This window comes from Meriones unguiculatus (genome assembly GCF_030254825.1).
Source record: "Meriones unguiculatus strain TT.TT164.6M chromosome 13 unlocalized genomic scaffold, Bangor_MerUng_6.1 Chr13_unordered_Scaffold_37, whole genome shotgun sequence".
Taxonomy (NCBI): Eukaryota; Metazoa; Chordata; class Mammalia; order Rodentia; family Muridae; genus Meriones; species Meriones unguiculatus.
Window position 1 is genome coordinate 5,999,604 of NW_026843647.1, and position 20,957 is coordinate 6,020,560.

General features: G+C 36.1%; 1 pseudogene; it reads right to left on the minus strand.

Moving 5' to 3' along the window:
* Window positions 1–15,010, minus strand: part of LOC132650977 (zinc finger protein 135-like) — an 86,179-nt pseudogene extending 71,169 nt beyond the window's left edge.
* Between the last annotated feature and the right edge of the window lie 5,947 nt (window positions 15,011–20,957).

The window sequence follows — 20,957 nt, forward strand, 5'->3', positions numbered from 1 at the left end:
AAGTCTCCCTGCCAAACAAAGACCAGAGCCTGATGGTTTCAGCACAGATTTCTACCAGACCGTCCAAGAAGAGGTAACACCAATACTCTTCAAACTATTTCACAAAACAAAAAAAAGAAGGAACATTACCAAACTAATTCTATGAGGCCACATTCACCTTGATACCTAAACCTCACAAAAGCTAACTAAAAGGCAGAAATACACTAAGAAAGATAATTTCGGACCATTCTCTCTTATGAATATTGAAACAAAAATACTGAATAAAATACTCACAAAATTAAGCCAAGAAAACATCAAAGATCTCATCTACCATGACCAAGTAGGCTTCATTCCAGGCAAGCAGGGGAGGTACAATATACAGAAATCCATCAGTGTACCACATAAACAAACTGAAAAAGAAAAACCACATGATCATCTCAATAGTTGCTGAAAAGTATTTAATAAAAACCAAGCTCAATTAATGTTTAAAGTCATGGAGATATCAGAGATAAAAGGCATATGCCTAAACACAGTAAAGATAATATACAACAAGCTTATAGCAAACATCAAACTAAATGGAAAGCAATTTAAATCAATCCCACTGAACTCAGAGTCAAGTTTGCTCACTCTCTCCTTTCTCTTCAACATAGTACTGGAAGTTCTAGATAGAGCAGTAAAACAACTAAAAGAAATCAAGGGGATCCAAAGCATAAAGGAAGAAGTCAAAGAATCACTATTCAGAGATGATATCATAGTATACATGAGTGACCCTAAAAATTCTACCAGAGAACTACTACAGCTGATAAACACCTTCAGCAAAGTGACTGGATAAAAAGTTACTAAAAATATCTGAAACCCTCTTGTATATAAAAGACAAGAGGGCTGAGAAAGAAATTAGGAACAAAATCAACAACCTTGCAATAGCCACAAATAACATAAAGTGCAGTGGTGTGACTCTAACCAAGCAAGTGAGAAATCTGTATAAAAAAACTTCAAGTCTTTGAAGAAAGAAATTGAAGAAGATATCACAAGATGGAATGATCTTCCACACTAATGGATCAGTAGGAATAACAGCAAAATGGCCATCCTACCAAAAGAAATGTAGAGATCCAATGCAATTCCCATCAAAATACCAACACAATTGTTTACAGACTTTGAAATGAACAATTGTCAACATCACATAAAAACACAAAAAAAAACCAGAATAGTTAAAAGAATCCAGTGCAATAAAAAACTTCTGGAGGTATCTCCATACTGGATCTCAAGCTGTACTACAGAGAAACAGTAAAAAGGGTGTGGTATTGGCATAGAAACATACTGGTGGATCCGTGGAATTGAATCAAAGAACCAGAAATAAACCCACATACCTAAAACACCTGATTTTTGAAAAGAAGAGAAAACCATTCAATGGAAAAAAGAACATCTTCAACCAATTGTGCTTGTCTAACTGGATGTCCACATATAGAAAGATACAAATAGATCCATACTTATCACCCTGCACAAAAGTAAAGTCCTTGTGGATCAAATACCTCAACATAAAACTAACACTCTTACTCTGCTATTTAAAAAATGAGAAAGAGCCTTGAACACATTGGCACAGAAGACAACTTCCTGAAAAGTACACCAGTAGCACAGGCTCTAAGATCAGCAATCAACAAATGGGACCTCATGAAACTGAAAAGCTTCTCTAAAGCAAAGGACACTGTCAGCAGAACAAAATGATGGTTTACATACTGGGAAAAGATCTTCACCAACTCTGCATCTGACAGAAGGCTAATACCTAGAATATATAAAGAACCCAACAAATTAAATAATCCAATTAAAAATTGAGTATAGAGGTAAACAGAAATTCTCAACAGAGGAATATTGAATGGTGTAGGAACAATTAAAAATGCTCAACATCCTTAAAAATCTGAGAAATGAAAATCAAAATGGCTCTGAGACTCCACCTCACACCCATCAGAATGGCTAAGATCAAAAACTCAAGGGACAACACATGCTGGAGATGATGTGCAGAAAGGAGAGCCTTCCTCCATTGCTGGTGAAAATCTAAACTTGTACAGCTGCTTTGGAAATCAGTCTGGCACTTTCTCAGAAAACTGGGAATACTGCTACCCCAAGACCCAGCTAAACACCTCCTAGACGTATATCAGAAAGATGCTCAACCATACAACAAGGACTTTTGTTCAATTATGACAATAACAGCTTTGTTCATAATAGCCAGAATCTGGCATCAAGCTAGATGTCCCTCAATGGGGGAATGGATACAGAAATTGTGGTACATTTACACAAGGAAATACTACTTAGGTATTAAAAACAAGAAAATCATGAAATTTGCAGACAAATGGATGGAACTAAAAAAGATCACCCTGAGTGATGTATCCCAGAAGCAGAAATACATGTATGGTATATATTCACTTCAACCAAGGACCATGTATGGATATAACCTAGAACCTCTGCTCAGATGTAGCCTGTGGTAGCTCAGTAACCAATTGGTTTCCCAAAGTGAGGGGAACAAGGACTATTTCTAACAGGAACTCAATGACTGGCTCTTTGGCCTCCCCACCCCCCCAAGGGAGGAGCAGTCCTGTTAGGCCACAGAGGAGGGCTTTGCAGCCAGTCCTTAAGATACCTGATAAAATAGGATCAGATGAATGGGGAGGAGGTCCTCCCCATCAGTGGACTTGGAAAGGGGCATGGTGGAGATGAGGGAGGGAGGGAGGGGCTGGGAGGGAATGAGGGATTGGGACACGGCTGGGATACAGAGTTAATAAAATGTAACTGATAAGAAAAAATAAAATTAAAAAAACAAGTGGATATTACCCATACAATATAGATTGGACATACTAAAATCTACAGACTTTAAAAAGCTAAAGTACAAGGAGAAACATAGAGAAGATGCTTAATTCTCATTCAGAAAAGAAAACAGGATAGATGCCAGAAACCATAGAAGAGAGAACAGGATAGCAGCCTTCCATGGATGAACACTAAGTGACTCCACTCAAGAGGTGATTGAAGCAGATGCAGAGACCCACAGCAAAATTTTGTACAGAGCACAAAATTACAATATTATTGGAAATGTTTCTTCATGGACTGAACATGGAGTGACTTGTAGGAGTTGAGATGTTGATTTACTTTCTCCCCGCAGATCAGCAGAAATGTATCCCTTGCTGAACTCAAGGGTACCCAAACCTTGAGAGAAACCACTGCCTGCCCATGGCAGTGACCTTCCTGTCATTTGAGGATCCTCTGTGCTTGGCCATGTCCTGCATGGCTTTGTGCTTATCTGTCAGCACAACTATAGTTTTGGGGATCTTTCTCAAGCACCATGACTCACCCATCATTAAGTCCAATAACTGGACTATAATAAAATACCTTAGTGTCTTCAAATGAAATTATTTACCCCTACTTTTAGTAAGTTTATATAAAATGTATATCTAATCATAACTAAAAGAGCCCTTCATTTAAGCAATGTTATATAGATACACTCTATTTCAGAATAGAAACTACTTCTGAAAACACATTTTAGTAAGTTATACATGTTACTTTTTAATTTGTGGACAATATAAGTATTCAGATTTTAATTACATAATAGTAATTGCGATAAATATTACAAGTACTATATATTTTCCCTTAGTATTTTATTTTTCTGGAGGAAACAGGAATTAGGTTGACAGTTGACAGCTTCTGTTGGACAGGCAAAAACCTGGATCTCTGGCAAAGGGAGCTTGAAAAATTGTACATCCACAGCGGAAATCAGTGTGCAGAATTCTCAAAATGATGAAAATAAATCTAACATATGAACCACTTATAACTTTCCTTGACATATGCATAATGGACTCAACATATTCCTTCAAAAATATTTTCTCATCCCTACTCATTGCTATTCTGTTCATAATAGGTACAAAATGGGAACACCTAAATAACCTTCAACTGATATAGATAAGTGAAATGGTATGCACATAAGCAGGTAGAAATATAAATGACGATATTGATTTAGGTAACTCAGATCCAGAAAACAGATATCACATGTCCTATCTACTCTGAAGCATGTAGCTCTAGATCTTCAGTTGTGAGTATTGACCCTACTGTGAAAGAAAAGAAAGACTGTGGCAAAAGACTGGTGACCAGCCCCAGCAGTTGATAGTATCCAGAGAAGAGGGAAGGATAAGGTGGGGCAGAAATGAGTCAGACATGGTTGTCCAAAGAACCTGAAAGTCTTGACTGACTGGCAGTCAGAGTACCTCTTTATTTAGACAGAGTTCAATAATAAAAGATAGAGTCACATTGTTTTAAAACATGGATGATATCCTTCTTGTCCCCAGACAGGAGTTTTAACTGTTCCTTGGTCATAAATTTAGTCATCAGTGATAAACCTTATCTTTTACTATCTTTTTTTCTTCATCAATCCCATAACCTGACATTTTTGAGAATCTGGAGGCATATTTGCCACAGCCTGAAAGCCCATCCTCAGGTTGAAAGCATTCTCAGATTCAATGGCAATAGACAGAAAATATTCAAGCCAGCTTGGGCATATTGCTTTGTCCCAAGAAGTATATTATCATATTTTAATGGACAGCCTCAAGAAAAACAATTTAGGCCAAAGCAGCAACAGTTATTATTCCATTACTGGCATAATTCAATGTCTATACCTCATATCTTTGTAGGATTTATTTATATGCTAAATTTAAGTATTCTTTTATTGTTTTGGTCATACGACACCACAGTGATACTGTGAAAGCTGATATTTCTGGAAAAAAGGAGGTCCTAATACCTAATTTTAAAAATCATTTTTATAAAACATTCTTTGTCCATCATTATAGACCCTACTGTAAGGTGATGATGTCTCCAGCCATTCATTTACATCTTTATCTAATCATTGAGGGCATACCATATGTAACTCCTAATCTTATATGCCAAGTAATCATCTGAAGATACAGCAGTATAAGGTAATTAATCTCAAATACTATCAACTCTTTTAGCTCTAGAAACTGTGTTTGCCTTTTTAAGAGTATGTTTTTCTGATTATTTTCTTCTTGAGGAAGCACAGGGGTAGGTTTCACAAGACTATCTTGGAGCTGAAGTCTCATAAGGAGTTTTCTGCCATATTTATGTGAGTTACAACTTCCATGAGGAAGACATTCATGTAGGGCCAGATAATTGATATTCCCCCTAAAAATGAGAGTAGCAGTATGCTCAGGATTGTTCTAGGGAAGCTTAGAAGCAGTACTCCAGGGTGAAGGCATAAATGATTCATTAAAAAATTTTCCCTTGCTCCAATGTCCCCAGGTTGTACATGTATTGAAAACCCTCTAAGCATATAGCAAGTGGAGATCAAGACCAAGCCTGAAAGATAGCATGAAGGCTATTTTAACATGCAATTCAGCTATGCTGGATGTTTGTGAAATAGCTGTGCTGACTTCAAGACTTTAACTGTATATAAACTTTGGTGAGGTTTTAATCCATTTGGAGGTGACTTTTGAGTGAAAATAAGCATCTATTTCCATGTTTCTACATATAGGCATCTAGTTTGGTCAACATCATTGGTGAAGATTTTATCTGTTTTTCCAGTGTGTATTTCTATTTTTGTTATAGTGCTAGTGTACTTACATAATCAAATATTACTCAGACATTTAAAAAATATAATAATGAAATGTGAAGGTAAATGCACCTTTGCAGGTAACTGAGAGTGAGAGAACCTAGACACCCGAAGACAAATAGGGTATGTATTTGATTTTACATATATATTAGTTGCAAGATGTATAATATCCAAGCAACTGAACATAATACCACAGGGGATACATAAAGGTTAAGAACTGGAGGTTAGGGGAGGTAGAGATTTCTCCATAGGAAAAGGAAATAAAATACTTGGTACAAATGGAAGTTGGACTAAAAAGATAGAATTGAAGGGGATTGGAAAAGGAAGAGCACAATGAAAAGGTAACATGAGAAAACACAGGTAAAATTAAGGGTCATTTGTTTGGTACAGTGGAAACCTAATGCAATAGAAACATTTTAAATCATGTTCATATTAAGAGCCAATATAAATGAAATCACCACACAAGAAAGTCCCAACTGGAAATCTCTTGTCACTAAATTAAGCATCCAGTACTGGTAATGGTTTATATTTAACTGAGGTACTGGCCAAAGTAGTGTGATTGTAATGCCCAAACAATACAGGCTTTTGCCAAAACTATAGGCTGCTCTCCACAAATTGACTGCAATGCTCTGTTGCTGGAGACAACACTTACACTTACATGGAACATAGATAAATAGAGCTTGTGCTTACATAGAACCTTCACACTTACATTCTAGCAACTTTGATATGAGAAGTACACTGCAACTACAAGAGGAGAAATACAAACACTAAGCCATCTACCAAACTTTTGAACTATGACAGTTTCCTACCTGTAAGACATATTAGTGCAAGAGTTGTAGGAGTAAATAACCAATCTATAGTTTGACTTAAGGCCCACTTCACATGATGGAATCCATACCTGACACTGGTTTATTGATCAAGAAAAAGAAATTACACAGACCATGGTTCTGGGGGAAAAGCAAATACTGCATTCTACTAACAGTAATAAAATGACCATTGACACCATTCTGCTATACTCATAGACCAGTATCTTGTTCAGCCATCATAAAAAAAATGTCATCCTGCATCTGATGGAGACAAATTCAGAGACCCATAGAGAAAATAGACAGTTAGTGAGAGACCTCAGAATATGCCCTTCAGACTCTTCAGTAATTCAGCCAGAAGAGTATAAGAGCCAGAAAGGATAGAGGATATCAAAGAAGAAAGCATTATAAATTAAGAGGACTGAAGAATATATAAGCTGTGAGAGACTGAGGCAGCATGCAAAAGGAATTTAATGTTGTCCCTAGCCCTATCTCTAATTGATAAGTGCTTGCAAATGAAAATGTAGTTTTCTCCAAGGTGCACTCATTTTATCCAATGAACTACACTTAATTGTACTTTTAAGCATACATTCCAAAAGGTAGATGGCCAAAAATTTCACTCACTGGCACGTTTGGATTTCCATGTCCTGTAATTCTGGTATGCATTTTAAAAATTTTATCACATTTCTCATTTTAATTTGCTGAAGAGTTTTTCCTAGTTTTAAAGCTACATGGACCCTCTGTGTGTACTACTGTTTCATGTTTAATATTTTATGAAATTTCTGCATGTGTGAACAAGTCTACATATTTTCCCCCCTTGAGCTCTTTTTCTTTTGTTGGTCTTTTATAATAAGATGTGATTGTTTTTGTATTTTCTCTATTTTACTTTCTTATTATACATTATAGCCCTCCTTGTTTTATATGAGGGTAAATTTAAACAGGATAGAAGGGGAGATGGGAAAGAATTGCCAGGATTAGAGGAAGGGAAAACTTTAATCAGGGTGAATATATGAGTAAAGTGACTATTTTGAAAAGAAAAAAAAGGAGGAGGAGGAGCAAGAAGAAAAGCAGGAGGATGAAGAGATGAAGTTGAAGATGATTATGAACAACAAGAATAAAGAAACAACAACAACTGGATAATTGCATCAAAAGAAATGTTAAATAGCCATGCACAAACGATCCAGAATATCTAAAAAGTGCAAAAAAATAATTTATGAATAATAGAAATAGAGGAAGAAGACAAAACTCACATCAAAATCCCAGAAATATTTTCAGCAAAATAATAGAATATATCCTTAACCTAATGAAGACGGGGTAGCCTATAAAAGTACAAAAAGTATAGAAAACAACAAAGCATACCAGAAAAGAAATTGTGCTCAGCATATAAAATCAAAACCCTAAATGTAAAGAAAATTATATTAAACAAAGAAGGTATATTAAAAGTTGCAAGTTGAAAAGACTAAGTTGCATATAAATTCAGGCTCATTAGAGTAACTCCTGATCTCTCAAGAAAAATTCTAAACCTAGAATGGCTGAGACAGATTGTATATAATCTTTAAGGGATCCTTATTACTATATCCAGTATACTTTCAATAATAAATGGTGAATAAAAATATATTGCACAATTAAACCAAATATGAGCAATATCTCTGTAAAACTCCTTCACTACAGAAGCCAATCAAAGCCAAACTCCTATCTAAAAATGTTAACCACACCCAATAACAGACAAAAAGTGAATAATCCCAAGCATCAAATATAAAGAGGCAAACTCCCCACATCATAACTACAAAATAAAGGGAAATAATAAACATTGTTCATTGAAAACTCTCAACTTAAATGTTCAATTCTCCAATAGAAAGACAGGAACTAACAGAATGGACTAGAAAAAAATGTCCATTCTTCTGCTGCATCTACTGAACACTCTTTACCATCCACATTAGATAGCATTTTTGTGTAAAAGGATGGAAGGAGACAGTAGAAGAAAGTGGATCAAGAAAGAAGTTTAGGGGAACTTTATTTTATACAGTTCACACACAAAAAATACCTAAAATTCTTGAGTCAATTTAAAAGAGAATATATACTGTACACACTGAATGAGGAGTTCTACCATTATCCACATAAAAACAACAGATGACTTGGGCAGGTCCAGCACACATATATACTCATGTTTACTGAAACACAGCTGACTGTGTGCTAAGATAGAATACACCTGATTGTCCTGAATCACATCAGTGCAAAATATTATATTATTCAATTTTTTTATTCATAGAAAACATGTACATTTGTTTTTTGAGATTTTAATATAATCACATTTTTTTTCTCATTTCTCTGTTCCCCCCGTACAAAATCTCCCATACAGCCCTCTTTTGGTTCTTTCAATTTCAAGTCTTGTGTTTCCAATAACTACTATTACATGTATCATGCATTATGTATGTGTGTGTGTGTGCATGTGTGTGAGAGAGAACATTTAACATTTTAAGAAAGGCAATCATTTTACTTTGAAATTGTGGATGAACTAAAAATGTATCATCAAAAATTGTGACCTTAGCTAGACGCAGAAATCAAACATTGTATGACTTCAGTCCTAATTGGGCTAAAAGAAGTCAGTACACTGAAATAAGAACTGAAAAGTCAGTATTAGAGCCTGAACATCAGGGTGTAGTGGCATGACTTGTCAAAGAACACATTTAAGTGACAAGAGGAATAATTTAAAGAAATATCTCAGGGTACATGCATAAGAGCTATTACTAATAGCTTACATTGTTTACTTGAGAAATATTCTGTATATATTTTTTAAATCTCAATAATCAAAATGTTATCATTACTGTGTAAGAGATATTTATTTATATATTATTTATTCTTCCATCAATTTTCCTTCCATTTTCATCCTCCTGAGTTTTGAGTAAACATTCTTTGCTCTTTAGAAAATTCAAGCCACTTTTTCATAAACTATTTTTACACACTTAATATATCAAAATTTGATTTGTAAAATATTTTATAATATTATAATACTAGGAATATATAACAAACCACTGAATTTTATCAAGGGTATTTATTATATACAGGAAAAAGAAAAATGTGAAGAGATAAAATACTATTCTTTCTAGTTGTTTTTAAGAGACAGTTGCCTGAGTGCAGCCATTTCAGGAAAAAAAAACCTTATTTTTTTCTTTTTTATTGATTATTACAATTTATTCACTTTTTTTTCTGGCTGTAAGACCTTCCCTCATCTTCCACCAATTACAACCTTCCTCCCTCTTCTACCCCTATGCCCCTCTTCTAGTCCAATGATAGGGGAAGTCCTACTTCCCTACTGTCTTATCCTAGCCTATCTTATCAAGTCTTACCAAGAATGGCTGCATCTTCCTCTGTGGCCTGGCACGGCTGCACCTTCTAGGAGTAGGTTATCAAGGAGCCTGCCACTGAGTTCATGTCAGAGACAGCTGCTGTTACCCTTAATAGGGAACTCACATGGAAACTGAGATACTTATGAGCTACATCTGAGCAGGGGTTCTAGGCGTTCTTCATGCATGGTCCTTGGTTGGAACAGGAACCCCTGGGCCCATATTTTTTGGCTCAATTGGCCTCCTTGTGGAGGGCCTCTCTCATCCAGGTCTTTCTATCTCCTGAATCTTCCATATTATTCCATGCTTTCTGCCCAAAGTTTGGCTTTGTGTCTAACCATCTGCTTCAGTACACCGCTAGGTAGATTCTTTCAGAGGCCCTCTGTGGTAGGTTCCTGCCCTGTTCCCTGTCTTCTCCCATTACTGATGTCTATCCCATTTGCCTTTCTAAATGAGGATTAAGCATCTTCCCTAGGGTTCTTCCTGTTGCTTAGATCCTTTAGGACTATAGATTTTAGTATTTTAATTTTACATTTTTTGACTAATACCCACATATAAGTGAGGATATACCATGAGTGTCTTTCTGCTTCTGGATACCTCACTCAGAGTGATCTTTTCTAGTTCAATCCATTTGCCTGCTGATTTCCTTGTTTTTAATTGCTAAATAGTATTGCATTGTATAAATGTGCCACAATTTCTATGTCTATTCCTCGGTTTGGGGACATTTAAGTTGTTTCCAGATTCTGGCTATTATCAGTAAAGCTGTTATGAGTACAGTTGTACAAATGTCCCTGTTGTATGTTTGATAATCTTCTGAATATATGCCCAGGATTGGTATAACTGAATATTCTAGTAGCACTATTCATAGTTTTCTGAGAAAGCACCATATTGATTTCCAAAGTGGTTGTACAAGTTTACATTCCCACCAGCAATGGAGAAGGGTTCCCTTTTCTCCATATCCAGTCCAGCTTGTGTTGCAGATGATGTGATAGTACACATGAACAACCCTAAAAATTCAACCAGGGAACTCCTACAGCTGATAAACAACTTTAGCAAAATGACTGGATACAAAATTAAATTTAAAAAAATCTGAAGCCCTCCTGTATACAGAAGACAAATGGGCTCAGAAAGAAATTAGGAAAACAAAACCCCTTCACAGAAGCCAGAGATAACATAAAGTACATTGGTGTGACTCTAATCAAGCCAGTGAATGACTTGTATGAAAAAAAAAAGAACTTCAAGGAAGATATCAGAAAATCTCCCATACTCCAGAATTGGTAGGATTAACATAATAAAAACGGCCACTCTACCAAAAGAAATCTAAAGACTCAATGCAATTCCAATCAAAACACCAGCACAACTCATTACAGACCTCCAAAGAACAATTCTCAGTTTCATATGGAAAAACAAAAACCCAGAATTGATTTTAAAAAAATGCCTGTACAATAAATATTTTCTGGAGGTATCTTCATCCACAATCTCAAGTAGTACTATAGGGCAACAGTAATAAAAAATGGCATGGTACTGGCACATCTACTCATTAATCATTTTTATTAAATCATATCAAGAAGCTGAGGGGAAAAACAAATATAAGGGAATCAACTGCTGTCTCAGGTTTAGACCCAGTTTGCGGGTGCCCAGACGGCCAATGCTACCTTGGGCTATTGTTTCAGCTCATCAACCTTAAAATATCCCTGGATTTACTATTAATAGTGTACTTTTCTTAACTTTAAATTGTTCTCTAAGATTTTTTACATCAGAGCCAAACATCTTCCCTGACCTTGTGAAACAATCTATTTTTCCAAATTGTTTCTAAATATAATGGTCATTGCTAACAATCTATATCTATGGCTCCTTTCAAGGACAGTGGTTAATTCATTAATCTGCTCCAGTTAACATGTGAAAAGAGATCAAGCATTGTTAATTTTAAATGTCAGTGATATTTCCCAGTGAAGAGTTAGAAGCCTTCTTAAAGTTTTCATACAACTCATGTTATAAGGATTATGGACATCATAAGGGCAACAAGCAGAGATATGCTACATAAGAACACAAATTCATCTGGAAAATCCGTTTTTGGGATTATGTTTCTCCAAGACAAACTCATCATGATTATGCTAACAGGGGAGCCACATTCCATGAGTTCTACAGCTGTTCTGCTGTTGCTCCTGCATGGTGCTTGACAGAACCAGGTAGCCAAAATAGTTTGCCTATATGTGTGGGGGGGTAAGGTTATCTCAGGACCTGGGAAGGAGAATTCAGGGTAATGCATGGGCTGTACTAGCCTGGAAGACCAGATAACATGGAAGGACTGAAGGATTTCTGAGAGAAAATGGCAGGTGGGTTTGATTTGATATGTTAACTAGGAAACTCTGCCATTAGTTTCAGGTTTGAATCCTACTTCTATGGTAACATAAACTTCAGAGAGAGAATCATGGTCTCCATTGAATAATGATCTTCAACTGAGCTCACAGGGAAGAAAGGTGACAAAGACAAAGATTCTGTTTTTCTTTTCTTTCTATTTATCTTCTTTCTTTGAGGGAGGGCAGTTACCCAAACTAGACTCAAATTTTTGCTGTTTTGCTTTGTTTTCTTTACTATATTTTATTTTATCAATTTTTTTTATTTTTCACAATTTATTCATTATATATGCTGATTGAAGGTCACTCCCTCAACTCCTACTGGTCCCTCCCTCCACCTTCCCCCATCCCCTTCCCATAGACTACTCAAAAGGAGAGTTCCTCTCCCCTGCCATTCACCCTCACATTATCAGAACAGTACTCAGCTATTAAAAACAGAAAAATAAAATTTCTGCTTGTATTTATTTTCCATGGGCCACTGTACTCACCTTAGAAGATTTCATACCATGAAGCTTGCCTGCAACCTTACCTTGAACTAAACAATAAGTATAACTCATTTTCATGAGTCCCATCCCAAGATACTGTTTGATTGACCATCTCAAATCCAGAAACATGTGAAATTTGAAATGCTATGCAGTCTGAAATATTTTATCACAGGCATTTCAGAGAATGTGATTCTCTTGCTACCTGGGTGGCTGTTTCCCACCAGCCCAGGAAGGCATGAGGGGCAGAAGATGAGTAGTATAAAGCTTGGAAAGCTCACGAGCATAACATTGGTTAGCCACTCTGGGAACCACTTGAGAAAGTAAGTTCAACTTTAATTCCAGAAAACAGAACTCAGTGGCTTATATCCCTTGGGGAGTACCTGGGATGTTCCAAGCATAGGTGTAGATAATTGTTTAATACTAGGAAATTCAAGAATGCTAGATTTGCATTAAACAGCACATTCCTATTATATGAATAAGAAGAACAAGAACACAGAACCAAATTATCCTATATTTGAAGGGAGGGGAGAGTTATCAGGGATCTGTGTCAAAGGCCATCTATCAAATTTGATTGGTGGTTTCCATGTCTAAAGATACTCTCCAGATGAAGTCAGGCAGAGAAAACGCACCCTTGACATGGTTACCCATCTAGGCCAGAAGCAGAGTCATACATAGAAAAAAAGTGATTTTTTTCAATAGTACCCCTGGAACAATAGGTATATGTACACTAAGAAACTTCTACAGGCTACCACTCTTGTGATACTCTCAGAGAACTTCCTGGCTGGTGAAAGTTCATTTCTTACATATTCATCCACTGAACTAAAAGTTTCTTGTGTAAAGTGAGGCAATTATGTTTGATTTTTGTTCCTTGTAATGTATTTTGTTCCCTAAGATATGCTATAGTATGATAAGTTCTGTGTCCTGTCCTTTGTGATTGCACAATGGCATAAGAAGGCATGCAATACCTTTCTCAGGGGAACACCATGAGTTTCACAGCTTGCCCCAGGGGTGCTGAAAAAGAGGGAAGGGTAGGGAGTCAAGCAACCCCTTCACATCTGTGTAGGGAGGTAATGGCCCTCAACCTTGAAACTATCTAAATGTACTCCATCCTTCAAGAGGTGATGATTAAAACACTCTCTGCTCCCCACTTTATCATGCTCTCGATGCTTTGTTCTTACATATTATGGAAAAATAAATGATGGAGTAGGAAAAAAAAAAAGAAAACACTAAATATTGAGAATCAGGATTATCAATAAGTCTTCCATAAACACCTTATCATATAATACTGTTGCGTGTAATTCATATTCACTATCCATTGTATTCTTTTAAAAAAATGAGTTTATTTACTTTACATTCCAATCTAAGTCTCCCCCCTTTCACTCCCCAATTACTACCCTCCATTCTTATTGCCTCTATTCCCCTTCCCCTTCAGAAAAGTGAGGTGATTTCCATTGAGCTAGGTTTACAGTTCTGTTGCATCTCAGTGGACCAAAGTACACAAAGGGCTTTCCACCTTGCTTATAGTCACAGAATTCCTCTCCAGTAAGGATAATTTTATGATGATGATGACGACTCTAGATTTGTGCAAGGCCTCACTATTTTAACATATTCATAAGTTCTCTCAAGTATGAATACTTTCATGATGATGAAGATTGTACAAATATAGAATGGTTTCACCATGTTAAAAGGACTCATAGGCTTTCTGTCCATTAGGATATCTTTCATGAGTTTGAAGATGATTCTGAAGTGCAAAAGTTTATTCACATTGGATGCAGTGAGACAGCTTCTTTCCAGTATGTGTTCTTTTATGTATTAAGAGATGTTATATGCAAAGGTTTTGCCACATAATTATATTCATATGGATTCCCTCCAGAATGTGTTGTTGTCTTAGGAGGTGATTGTTACATGCAAAGAATTTATCACACTAATTACCCTCACCAGGCTTCTCTCCACTGTGTGTTTTTTCATGTGTTTGGAGACTACTCTGTTGTGCAAGGGCTTTATCATGTTGAGTATACGTATAAGGTTTCTTTCCAGTGTGTGTTCTTTTATGGCTTATGAGAGCACTGTTTTGTGCAAAGGCTTTACCGCACTGGTTACATTCATAAGGTTTCTCTCCACTGCGTGTTCTTTTGTGGCTTAATAGAGTACTGTTTTCTGCAAAGGCTTTACCACACTGGTAACATTCATAAGGTTTCTCTCCAGTGTGTTTTCTTTTATGGCTTAAGAGAGTACTGTTTTGTGCAAAGGCTTTACCACACTCGTTACATTCATAAGGTTTCTCTCCAGTGTGTGTTCTTTTATGGCTTAAGAGAGTACTGTTATTTGCAAAGGCTTTACCACAGTGGTTACATTCATAAGGTTTCTCTCCAGTGTGTGTTCTTTTATGGCTTATGAGATGACTGTTTTGTGCAAAGGCTTTACCACACTCGTTACATTCGTAAGGTTTCTCTCCAGTGTGTGTTCTTTTATGCCATATGAGAACAGTGGTATACGGGAAGGCTTTCCCACATAGAGTGCATTTAGAAGGTTTCTCTTCAGTATGACTGGTTTCATGCCTGCAAAGATAATTAGCACATGGGAAAGATTTACCACAGTCATTGCATTACACTAATAAAGATATTTATCTATATGAATTAATGTCATATTTTGGTCTAATGGTAAAGGAGAATCAAATTTTAAAGTTTTATCACTTTATTCACATTCATGGTTTTTCCCTTCATTATGGGTATTTTTGAAGATCCCTGTGACGGTAAAAATATTTGTTATGCGGTTCACTTTTATACCATCATTTTTCTATAAGAGGTTTTTGTTTTGTATATATGAAGAGTTTTGTAAGAATTCAGAGCTTTACCACAACAATCCCATTCACAAACTTTTGTATGGTATGAATTACACTTCATTTAAAAAGTGAGCAGGACATGCAGAAGAAGTTCCAAATTCCTAGTATTCATAGGTTTTTTCAGCAGTATGAGTTTGCTGATGAATTCTCAGTGAAGTTGCAAAACCAATTAATAGTATCCATTTATCACATTCAGCAAATCTACTCAAAGTGGGGAGTACTACAAAATCAGTTTTTCTTGGAGAAAGACAGGGACACTGCTTCTTTCAATATCCCTATGCTCATGTGTCTTACAAACATTGTGACATATGATATACCAGTTTAATTTCCAATAATAATAATAAAAGATTCCCACATTGAATTAACAGTTTGTTTTTTATTCATCATAGACATGTCATATAGGGATTAAGGTTTCTCCACAACAATAATTCTGACTCTCATAAGCTGCTCCTTTCAGTAAACTTTACAATATTACTGTATGAATATGAACAACACTGGTTGTACTATGACATATATGCTTATTAAAAGGTTTTGGACACATACTGATCACCTATTCAATGTATATGCCTTTTACAATATCTGAGTAGATAGAATGAGACTAAACAAATTGCCAGTTCAACTCTGTAGCTGTAATGTCTATATGATTCAAATGGTATTTTCTGTTACAACATTATTTTGTTTTCTTCTATCTTAGGGGAGTACCTTGCAAAAACAAATCAGATACCTGACATTGAAGTACAAGAAATTCTGAGATTTTAATGATTATCAGTACACTTAAAGCAGTGCTGTTTATACACTGTTGCTTTTCTTTAAAACTTCCAGGACACAGCAAGGTATGCTGGTACATGCCCTTAATTCCAGCACTTGTGGTGGCAGAATCAGGCAGATCTGTGTGATTTTGAGGTCAGGCTGGTCTAACAAGCAATTCTAAATTAAGCCACAGCTACACAGAAAAAAAACTTAAAAAAAAGAAAATAAAAAGGAGCCAACAAACAAACAACAAACCAAGAAAACAAACTTCCAGGATACATTAAAATTTCTTAAGATTCATATCTGTACCAGGACACATTAAAATTTCTTAAGATTCATATCTATTTCATTGTGCACATAAAGTTACCTTTTATTACTTGTAGAACTTTGAAAATGTTCTTCAATATTATGATCTTCCCAATTGTAGCCTAAAATATAGTACCAAAAATATATATTATTGGAAATATCATATTATTATTAAGGAAAATCTTAAATCACTATCTTCTGTGACTCTTAGAACCATGTCTGATTTATTCACCTCATTCTACCTCATTCTCAATTGGAATTATAGAAGGGGATCAATAATAAAGTAAGAGTTGTCTCCTTATTTTAAAAGTGAAAGAAAATTTGCAGTCTTACCTATAGCAGTGAGGTTTTTACAGGTCTCTACCATCACATCTTTGTAGAGTTGCTTCTGGGAAGGTTCCAGCAAAGCCCACTCTTCTTGGCTGAATTTCACATGCACATCATTGAAGATCACTGAATTCTAAAATATGTGATACATGTGTACAACAGAAACAGTGGCAACAATATAAATTTATACTTCATTGGAAACATATTCACATATTTCTGGTACTTCTTTCATTTATTTTCTGACACAGAAGTACTAATGAGAGACAGTTAGGTGTTGTGCATCAGATGAAGGAGGGGAGAAGGAAAAGCCTAAATATTAGATTGTAAGAAAAAACAAAGCCATGCTTTAAAGACCTATATTATAGAAGTTTTATCAGTTTGTGAAACTGATGAATCTCAAGTAGCCAGCAGTTGGATCCTTGAGCAATCTATGAATTGGGTTCAGGTACTTGGGTGAGTTGGTCAGAACCCAGTGATGAAAGAGGTGGAAGGAAAAAAAACATAGCCACGATATTTTGTCTAGCAACAAATGAGATGTTGTGATCAGGGGACACTGGCATCAGTCCAAAGACAATGTGGCATTGAATATTGTGTTTAGACCAGGCCTCAGTGATATGACATATCAATATGTAAAAAGGGGGGCTTGTATGTTTTGGGACAGGATAGTGGACTATGGTGAATTCATGGATAAAAATAATGTGAGTTGGCAAACAACAACAATCATAGCTAATAAGATCATATTTGTGAGTGACCAGACAAAAGAAAAGGCATAGAACACATGATTATTCTTTGATAATTGTTTTGTATATTCTCCTTTCCAAATCATGTATAGTCTATAGTTGAAAAATAAAGAATAAAGCTTTTATATTAAAAGGGAAGTGCTAATGTTATCAATAAGTAATTCTTAGAAGAAAATTGAATAACGGTGTCATATCTGAACTTTTTCAATAGGATGTAGCCTTGAAATAGATATGCCTATTAATGTGGACAAAGACAAACAGAGAGAAGAGAGTGAAATAGAAAGAGAAAGATAGAGACAGAGATACAGAGAGAAATGAACATATGAAAAGTACTGATTACATATCAGAGAAATGTATAAACATTTATTAACTACAAAAAATGATGGACAAGCTCAGTGTATTCAGTTATGCCTCTAATTCCATGACTCAGGAGGCAGAGGCAGGTGAATCTCATTGAGTTAGATGCCAGCATGATCTATGCAAAGAGTTCCAGGACAGCCAGACCTATATTGTAAGACAGAGCTTCCCCTAAAAGTCAATCTAACAAATATAATAGGTAGAAAAAACTCAGAGGTCTTTACTGAAGCTCCTACAAGGAATTATACATTCAATCCAATTCTGTATTAATCTTCCAGAAACCAGCAGTGCCACAGCTTAAACTGCAACATTAATAAGATCTTACTAAAAGGGAATGCATGTTTAAACAGGTAAAAATAGAAAGAGAAAAATATTAGCAATGTAAATGATGATCATAAATAAGCAACATAAGGCAGGAGAGATGGCTCAGCAGTGAGGAACTCTTGCTGCTCTTGCAAATAATTGGGCTCAATTGTCAGTGTTTACATGGAACCCACTACTATCCATTGTTCTATGTTCATGAGTTCTGAGGCAATCTTCTGACTACTGTGAGGATCAGACATACAAGAGGTGCATAATCATGCATACAACCAAATACTCATATTCAGTAAAAATTAAAAAACATATCCCAGATGGCAGAGCTGATTGCACACTGTGTCTGATCAGCAGGGTAGCAGAGACTGCACAGTGACCAACAGTTGGAACAGTAGGCCACAAAACACCACTGACTGTGTTTCCCAGGTGAAAGGAAACCCAATGGTGAGGAAAAAATTGGTTCCAACCTCAGATCACTGAGCTAATCCCTGAAAAAAGTTCCTGGGATGTTGAAGCAGGAATGTGGTTTTCAAGCAAATGGACACAAGAAACAAACAGGAATAGCAATTCTAATATCTAATAAAACAAACATTCAACCAAAATTAATTGAAAGGGATGAGGAAGGATACTTCAAACTCAAAAAAAAGGAAAATTCCACCAAGATGGTGTCTCAATTCTGGGCAACTATGCCTCAAATTCAAGGGTAAACACATTTGTAAAAGAAACATTAATTAAGTTTGAAGAACATTTCAGTCTCCACACATTAATAGTGAGAGACCACAACAACTCAATATCATCAAAGGACAGAGCAGTGAAACAGAACCTAAAATGAGATATAATGACACTAATGGATGTCATGAATTAAATGGACCTGCCAGATATCTAGAGAAATGTTTACCCAAATAGAAAAGAATATATCTTCTTTTCAGCACCTTACGGACCCTTCTCTAAAAATGACCATACAGTAGTCACAAACCAGGCCTCAAAAGATACAAGATTGAAGTAACCTCTTGCATCCTATCAGACCATGATGGACTAAAGGTGGATCTTGACAATAACAGAAATAGCAAAAAGCCTACACATACGTGGAAACTGAACAACTCCCTACTCAATGAAATCTGGGTCAGGGAACAAATAAAGAACTTCCTATAGTTCAATGAAAATGAAGGCACATCATACCAAAACTTATGAGGTGCAATGAAAGCAGTCTTAAGAAGAAATTTAATAGCACTAAGTGCCTTCATAAGCTATTGGAGACTTCCCATACAAGCAACTTAATGGCACACCTGAATACTCTAGGAAAAAAGAAGCAGACACACCCAACAGGTGTAGACTACTAGATAACCAAACTCAGGGCTGAAATCAATAAATTAGGAACAAAGAGAACAATTCAAATAATCAACAAAACCAGGAGCTAGTTCTTTGAGAAAATAAAAAAAAAAAAAAAACAGACAAATTCTTAGCCAAACTAAGAAAATGGCAGAGAGACACTATCCAAATCAACCATGTCTGATAAAAAGAGAGATATAACAGACACTAAGAAAATCCAAAGAACCACTAGCTCTTATGTCAAAAGCCTATATGCCACAAAATTTGAAAATCAAAATGAAATATACAATTTTTGTATTGTTTCCACTTACCAAAGTAGAATCACTATCAGGTAGAGGAATTTAATAATCTTACATCCCCTCAGTGAATAGAAGCGTACATCAAAAGACTCTCAACCAAGGGCCAAATGATTTCAGAGTAGAATTCTACCAGAGCTTCAAAGAAGAGAGAATACTGATATTCTTCAAACTATTTGATAACATGTAAATGGAAGCAACATGACCAAACTACTTTTGTAAGACTGCAATCACCTTGATAAATCCTCAAAGACCCAAAAAAGAAAGAGAACTTCAGACCAATCACTCTTAAAATACTCAAATAAAATACTCACAAACCAAATCCAAGAACAGTTTAAAGATATCATCCACCATGACCAAGTAGGCTCCATCCCATGCATGAAGCGGTGGTTAAATACATGGAATCCATCAATGTAATCCATCATATAAATAAATTGAAAAAAAAACAAACTTAAGTGACTTTCAAAATTGGAGGAAAACATGGAGTTAGTCAATTGGCATCGAGCATGTCTCGCCCCTGGGGGCAATGGTCTCCTGAACCTACTCAGACCTCGGACACCACCACTTCTAGTTCTAGAACTGACGCAGGATGTTCCAACGAGGGGTTAAGGCTTCTCATAATATTTCCTATAAGCCCACACCTGTTTGTCTCTATCCCCCATTTTTATTCATTATTAGCCAGATAGAGCCAAGTAATTGTGGTAATGATACTTGCTTTTTTGCCCAATGCTGGAATGCTAGTACATTTAGGTATGCCCTGGTTACTCGCATGCCTCACTGGGTGCCTGTGCCCATTGATGCCCCTCACGCTATGACTCTCTTCAAACAGAAAAGGGATCTTGGAACTACAGCCACCATTGTTACTACCATCTCATTGACGGCTGTTGGAGCTACCACCAGGGCATTAGCCATGAGTCATACTGGGCAGACTGCTCAGACCCTGAATAATCATTTAGCCAATGTAGCTCATGCCTTAGTTGTACATAAAGGAATTAATGCTCAACTAAAAGGAAGCTTGATGGTGTTCAATCAGAGGATTGACCTCTTGCAGGAGCAAATTGATACCCTATGGCAAATCGCTCAACCTGGCTGTCAATGAAAGTACGCTGGACTTTGTGTCACTAGCAT